Source organism: Crocodylus siamensis, chromosome 4 (genome assembly GCF_052110815.1).
Source record: "Crocodylus siamensis isolate JL-2025a chromosome 4, ASM5211081v1, whole genome shotgun sequence".
Lineage (NCBI taxonomy): Eukaryota > Metazoa > Chordata > Crocodylia > Crocodylidae > Crocodylus > Crocodylus siamensis.
This window is the reverse complement of record NC_143398.1, coordinates 245124083-245132073: the sequence shown is the minus strand read 5'-3', so window position 1 is coordinate 245132073 and position 7991 is coordinate 245124083. Positions and strand designations below refer to the sequence as shown.

Sequence of the window (7991 nt, the reverse complement as noted above, 5' to 3'; positions counted from 1 at the left end):
TCCCTTGAAGCGTGTCCCTCATGCCCAGGCAGCACTAAGTGGAGGCCACTGGCCCCCTCATCCGTGCTAGGGTTTGGCGCTGTGGCCCTCACACACCGGACACTGCCTCTCCCCTCCCGGCACGGCTGGGGGAAGGGGCAGGCTCCCACTGCGTCTGCGCACAGCCCAGGAGAGCCTCCCCCTCCCGCCACTGGTTCACGCACATGCGCACAGGGAGAGGAGGACCCAGGCAAGTCCATTTCCCGTCCCTCCACTGGTTCAGACGCATGCGCAGGGGGGAGGAAGCCCGCAGGCACACTACGGCTCTTCCTGGGTATCCGTTAGTGGTGCGCGCGCGCGCGCGATTACGTTGTACGCAGCTTTCCCCCCTTCCCCCCTCCGCCGGGTTGGGCGCGCACGGTCTCTGCGCTGTACGTCACGGGTTCCTGCGTGGAGGAGGCGGGGCTCGGCTCGCTGGCAGGAGGAGCGCTGCTCGCGGCCGCCTCACGCGGAAGGGTCTCGGCCCCCGGCCCGGCCGGCCTGAGCGCGGCCTCCCCCCCGCTGGGCCTCGGCCTCAGCTCCCCTGTGCCCCCGGCAGCGCCCCCCCGACCCGCGTCGCCCGCGCTTTGCCGGCCCGGGGAGTGCGGGGGGCGCCGGGGCCCGAGCCGGCGCCGCGCCCCCCGACGCCAGGTAGGCCTGAGGGAAGGAGAGGGGAGGGGGCAGTGCGGTGGGCCGGGGAGGGAGACCCCTGAAGTGGATCTGAGGGGGCGGGGGCCGCCTGATTAGGCTTGAGGGCTGGGGGGAAGAGGGGAGACCCCCAAGTTGGTTGGGGGGGAGACCTACGTGGGGGGGTGCATTCCGATCTGGGCCTGGGGGAGGGGAGACTCCCTGACTAGTCTTGGGGGCTGGGGGAACCCCCAGCTGGGCAGGGGGGACCCCTCTCTAGGCTTGGCCTGGAGTAGGGGAGACCCACTGACTAATTTTGGGGGCAGGGGGATCCCCCTGAGCTGGGCCTGGGGGAGGGGAGACCCCCTGACTACTTTTGGGGGGCAGGGCCCCCCAGCTGGGGCTGGGGGGTGAGGTGGGAGACCCCCACCCTGAGCTGGGTATGGGAGCTTGTGCAGGGTGCTAGTAGCAAGTGGCCTGATGGGGCTGTGGGTGAGGAGAGCACCCCAGAGCTACCCTTTCCCTGGAGTATTTGAGATGGATCCAGCGGGCCGGGGGTCAAAGTGAGCCCCTCCGTGCTGGGCAAGGTGCTGACAGAACTAATGAAGCTGCAAAAGCGTTTAGCTGCGGAGTTTGGGTTCTTGTGGGTCTCTCAGAGATCATGGCATTCGTGTTGTAAACAAGGAACTTCAAAGGCCTTTGGGTGCTGTAGGAATGCTTCACTTCTGGTATTGCTTTCGGGTTTTTACAGTCACTGTGGGGATGCTTGCTGTCGCCTTCTAAATTGTTTCAGGGTAGTGGGGTAGCACGAGGCATTGGGGCACCTTAGTGTTTGCTTTTCCTTGACAAAAATACGCCTTCTTTTTCCTGCCCTAGTACAAATTCCTGTTGAGTATACACAAGGTATTTCCTTGGCTCCTTTGTTTTTTTGGGCAAATAAGTTCTTCCAGGTTTGCCACAAAATTGTTGCTTTTGAAGATCAAAGCAGCTATAATCACCTTTTAGCAATACCATATCATTGAAAAGTTCTTGGTGGGGAAGTGGCGGAGGGTACTGGAAGCCGTCTCCTGAAAGGAGGAGACTTGGTGTGTACATGCAACAGCTTTAAATTAAATTGTGAGATTTTGCTCAAAACAATGCAGCTTTTTGCAGAATGAACAAGGCCTTCAGAAATGCATTGCTCTGTACATGGCAGGGTTTAGGATTTGCAGGAGGTTTACATGCTTATCTTGCAAAATGTCTTGTATTCTGCCGTGCAGTTGAATGCATCAGTATCAAGTTCTAGCAAGGCTTTTTTCCCCCCTCATGTTATTCAGGGGTTGAAGAGTGTTTAGGAGAGACAGTGGACACTGCATAACAGGATTAAATGTACTTTTTGTAGACCTCTCAACAGTTAAAACTTCCCTGGTATTGAAGATGACATAAGAAATCTGCGGAATTGCTCCATGTTCTGGTCTGCACCGTTTCTTACAGAAGTTTAGCTTTTTTATATATGCCTATATACACGTATGGGAACACAATAATGTATATGTAGTTATTTACAAATGACAGCTTCCAGTAACCTTTTTTTTTTTTTTTTTTTTTTTTTTGCTTGTTCCCCTCAGTGCTTTTTCTTTAGCAATCTTGGCATACAGCATATTATTAAACCAAAGTGCTAACGCTGATTGTCAAAGCAACACTACATATGAGTAAAAGGGACACATTCATATGGGTCTTTATAAAGCAAAATGACAAGCTGGTAATTCACAAAATGACTTGTCTTTGGAGAAAAATAAGTGTGTATAGTTTGTCTTGTGAAACTATCATTGGTTTACAAGACATTAATGGAGGGCTAGGATGAAGAAAACATCCGTTTTTAAGTAGAGCTTGAGTCTGCTTGTCTCTCAGATGTTAGAGGAAATGTTTTAGGATAGCTGTTGTGATAGAGTGCTTTCAAAACCTGCACACTTATAACTATTTTTTTGAGACCCTGTAGGTGTGAGAGCACCTCCAGGAATATTTCAAGTTTGCCTCAGTGTAATCTAATTTTAATGTTTTTTTTCCTTTTGAGAGCCTTTGATGTTCTTGTGGGAGAAAATTCAGTGTGAAGGTATAATGATTTACACTTATAGTATTTGATTTAATATTTCTAAAATAAATGGTAAAAAGACTTTTATATTTGATTGGTTTTATCTGTGGTACTTTTGCGTGATTCTCAGGGAAGTTATTCACATTTACATCTATGGAACTTGAAAAGGATTGCAGCTAGATACAGAAACATGCTTTGTTTTGTGGTAGAAATAAGCTGATGTGCTTTAGAAATTTGGAGCATTTCTTGTTCTGTAAGTCTCTTTCACATATATTGTTGCTGCTATTCTTGGAGTTTTTGTTACTTTCTCATCAGCTGCTACGTTTGTAACTAGGTACAGATGAGTTGTGGTTTGAAAGTGTCATACTATTGATACATATGGTCAAAAGAATTTCCTTGAGGAAGGTTCTGCGTATTTAATAGTTCCAAATTGTATTTGTTAATATAATGCAGATGGAAGAGGGTTAGTTTATGTATAACAGATATTTGGCTGGGTTGATATGATTCCGCCACCCGTTCCTGCCCAGGGCAGGGGGTTGGACCTGATAATCTGTTTAGGTCCCTTCTGACCCTAAGTACTAAGATAGTATGATAACCTGCAACCAGCCTTTTAAATTACAGGGTTAAGTTTAAAATGATGAGTTAGGTGCAACTGTTTTTCCTGGTATTGTTCTGATGCATGTAGGTCTTTAACCTACTGAATATTTTATGAACTCAGAATAATCATGAAAATTACTGTTTTTAGAATGCAGTGTAAGTTGGAACTATAATAGAGTAGGTTTTTGTTTTTTCCCCCCTAGTATCTCCTATTAAAATACCTGTCTTGTTCTAATTAGATACCCATTGATATGTCTTCTTATGGGAGGTAATAGAGACAAATTTGTAAACATGCATTTATCACTCTGGTATAAATAATATCTTGCTTGGTTTAACTTTTGGCACAAAATGGGAAATGACTACTAATGGAATGCACAGAATCTAAGGAATTTTTTTGACATTTTTGTTAGGTTTAGTTTTACATATACTGGCATGAAAGGAAAATAATAGTAGACTGGTTAACCTGTTAAGTAACATAGTTATCTACTTGGCAGACAATTGAATTTACTGTTTTGGAATATTGTGTTTCTGCAGTTATCTCTGAATCCTTATAGAAACATAAACGATTATGAATAATTATAGAAACATAAATGAAATGTTCATTAGACACGTATGAATAAATAAAACAAATATCCTGACAGTAGTACTTTCCAAGATAATTTTGTCATCAAATAGTAGGAGCAGAGTACAAATGTGCTGTAATATAAAGATATGGTAAAAGCTTACTGATCTACCAACAACAGTACATGACACAACATGACTGTCATATATTTGTAGTTGGGTATGTTCACAATTAACCTTTCAGTATTTAATGAATTGTAAAGTTCTGATGGGACATCTGATATGTAGGTCTGAAAAGTTATAAGTAAAAGGTAAGAGTGGAAATGTAATATTGCAAAATAATCTGATTATGCATAGTATTATGGGGAAAAAAACAAAGGTAATATTGAAACCATTCTTTTCCAATATCATTTAGATAGATGTCTTGGACCTAAGTTCACTGAGATGAAGCCATATTTAAATAGTAACAACTTGTCCCGTATCCAAGACGTGCAGAACTTTTGAAAAAAATGTAAATTGAAATAAAAGTAAGATACTGAATTTAGGCAGACATGTTTCTTTGGGTGAATCTGATATCTTTTATTAGAGTAACTTAAATAGTTGGGGAAAAAAATTTTAGCAAGCTTTTTGAGTTCAAAAATCCTTTGTCATGTTCAAAAGCTTGCTAATTTTTCCCAACTATTTAAGTTGGTCTAATAAAAGATATCAGATTCACCAAAAGAACCTTGCCTGCCTGTGTCATTAGACCAATATGGCTACAGCTTGCACCCAGATACTGGACTTGACGCTGTTCCTGGAACAATCTGTGCATGTTTGAAGTCAGTCTAATTATCCTAATGATGTATAGTAACATCTCTTCACAAGGTCCTCGTACTCAGATACCTCTGAGCCACTCTAAATGTAAACTGCAAAATTAAAATGAAAAGTGAAGTTTAGACTTGGGTTAACTACACTGTGTGGGAGCTTATACATTTTCCTTATACATTGGAATCAACATTTTACAGATGTCCTAATAAAGCTTGTCACTTGTGAGCATGTATTTGTTTTAAGCACATTTGTACTAGTGGTCATCTAAATCAGTGTAAGACGTACAGGGCATATACCTTAGCAAAGGTTACGCAGGTGTAACTGAGGGCTGAACTTGGCCGTGCAACTGGAATTTGTTAACGGTGAGGCAGAATAGAAACCATTTTCCTCTATAGGTTTGTGGGATGATTTGAATCAGGTTTAGTGAAACTTTAAAACATGGCAGGTCTTACTTAATAGTTTTCTTTTCAGGTATTACATTTATACCTTTTCCAAAGTAGTTAAGTTTGTTTACAAAGACTGTTCTTCAGAAAATAATTATTTTTCATCAATTTGCTATTCATTCCAAGCTTAGTGACAGTCTCGTGTGGTCCTTCTCTTTCTTGGTGGGAGAGGTTGGAGGTGAGAAATCAAGCTTACAATTGGCCTTTGAAAAAGAATAGAGCAGCAGTGTGTTTTTTTTTTTTCAACTTCTCTATGTATACGAGACTTCATAAATAAGTTTATAGGCAATGTAAAACTCATTCATACAGCATTCACTATTTGTGAATTGTCTCTAGTGCCTCTTATCATTGAAAAATAATTACCTTTATGATACTTCTCCCATACACTATGATTCTCATTCCTTGGTCTTGGTATTTTAGCATGAGTCCCTGCCTTAAAAATGAGTGACACAAATGATGGATCAAAAGTGAGGATGGATGTAGACTATTGATTTGACTTAAACTAGGCATGCACATACAGTATATAGTCCTTCCACGATTTTCCAAAACTTTCGGTTTTAATAATGTCACAGGAGTAAAAACAAGCAAGGAAAAACTTGGGACTTAGGAGGATGGGAATGAATGAAAGATAATGTCATCTAGCAGAATTAGGGAGGAGCTTGGACTGTCCTTGGCTAGAAACAACAATATTATTTTTTTTGTGAATTCCATTTTATATAACATTAGACATACCATTTTTTCCATATGGTGCTCTACTTAGAGTCTGCTGGGGAGAACAAAGTATATATACTCTATGTATAAAATAGGCTATTTTCAAACCTCAGCACTAGAACTCTTTAAGTTTGGTTAAACTGGCCAAAACTTAATGGACTTCATTATACTCATGTTAGTGACAGCAGTAGTTCTGTTTACCATTTAGTTTATTATAAATTTGTCTTCAAACATTTATAACATTTTATTGAACTTTCAGGCTTACTTTTTTTCATGCTTCATCTCTGCCTTTAAATAAATCTTATTCTTATAAATTTGGGGACGTGGCCACAGACCCTACCAGATATTGCCCCTCACCCCCACTCTTATGGGTCCACTCACAGCTTTCTGAGCTTGATACTTTAAACCTCCTGCCCCCCTTCCCTTCCTTTTCCCCTGTTTGCCCAGAAGTTCTCTCTCAATTATAGAGGAAAGGATAATATTACCATACAACCTCCTCATAATAATCCTCTGGTTTTAACCATTCCTGCAGCTGGGACTGGTGTTCCTCCCCCCCACCCCCCCCTTATTATGATGTAATAAATTGACTAACACTGTTATAGCAAAACACTCTTTTAATGAAGTTTTCTTCCAGTCCCATGGGGTTCATTATAGTAAGGTGGTACTGTATTAATTATATAGGAATCAGTCACAGAGCAAATCTGTTCCTTGTAGCGCAAAACCCGGAATTTTTTGCAGAACATGCGGGTAAATGTAACACAAGCCCAGGGCACTGTAACTGGCATGGCTTTGCAGCATGGCTGCTCATACTTGCGTTGTTACTCTGTCGCTCTTGGGCTGTGGAGTCCTAAGTGATCAGATGTGGATGCTGATCATCTGCTTAATTGCTATGTAGACATAGCCCTCAGCTTATGGCTTGTTCATTACACCTCAGCACCCTTCAGGAATGTTGCTCCAATTTCAGCCGTTGTTGTTATAGTAGTATGAAGAAGACGCACTCTTTTGCACCCCTGTAATGTCTTTGTAGACAGGGTTTCTCTTTTTTCATATCCCCTTTGTAGCTTGTGCATCTACATTTGTGATTTTTGACAGCAGTGAAGGAGGCTGCATTTGTTACCATGCTTACCAGGAATACAAGTATTTTGACAACAGAAGTGTTTCAAACTGCTGGTGTTTGCCAAGACAACCCTTCTTTCCAGAGCATAGATAAGAGTGGCATTCCCCTATTTGGGTGAATGAACAAATCCTAGAAAGGTAAGAGAGGGAGGGAGCTCAGGATGCCATTTAGTCCTTCCTCCTATTGTGACATAAGGTGAAACACATATCTCACCTGTTCTTAAAAGCCTCCAGTGACAGGAATTTCACAGTTCTCCTCAAATCTTGTTGATTTCAGCCTGCCTTTTCAGTTTATCAAGATCACTTTGAATTCACATTTTGTGCTCCAGAGTGCATATGACTCCAGCTTTGTGTATTCCACAGTTTTAATTAGTGTATTTTTTTGTTTTTTTAATATTTCATCATTTAGATCCTTAATGAAAATGTTGCTTAGTATTAAACCCCGGATAAGCCCCTATGGTAGTCCACTTGATACGTCCTCTTGGTTTGTCAGCGAAACATTGATCATTAATTTTTTATAGCAATTTCTGTAACCAGTTCCATACCCACCTTATGGGGATTTCACCTAGACTGTATTTTCTCTATTGTCATGAGAGTATGTCAAAAGCTTTACTAAATGGCTTAACAGCTATTGTTTGCCTTGTATCCATTAGGCCACTTACCCTGTTAAAGAACACAATTAAATTATTTTGGCATTTGTGCTCAACAAATCCATGTTGGCTCTTTCACCATATCCTGGGTCTTTAATGCTTTGTTCTAGTGTCTTCCCAGTTTAATTTAGACTGACTGGTCCAAAGCTCTCTGGTTCTCTTAAATAAAAATGGCTGCTATGTTTGTTCTTAACTAGTCCTCTAAGAGCTCCTCCATGTGCTCTCGAAAATAATTGCAAATGGTTCAGAGATTGTTTCAGCTAGTCTCTTAAGTACTTGAAGGTGAATTTCACCATGCCTTGTTGACCTGAATGCATCTAACTTTAATCTGTTCTTTAGCTTTACCTTCTTGGTCTGTTTTCCTACACCATTTTCAAATTTCCTGTGTCACAA

At 41.9% G+C, this 7991-nt stretch overlaps 1 protein-coding gene across 1 annotated transcript in view; it reads left to right on the top strand.

The window, feature by feature from the left end:
* Positions 1 to 450: 450 nt before the first annotated feature.
* The window catches only part of LOC149867752 (mitogen-activated protein kinase kinase kinase 2), an 85179-nt gene continuing 77638 nt past the window's right edge, over positions 451 to 7991 (top strand). The window contains exon 1 of the mRNA XM_090046079.1: positions 451 to 669. The gene's annotated coding sequence lies outside the window, so the exon portion shown is untranslated. The remainder of the gene's footprint in view (positions 670 to 7991) is intronic.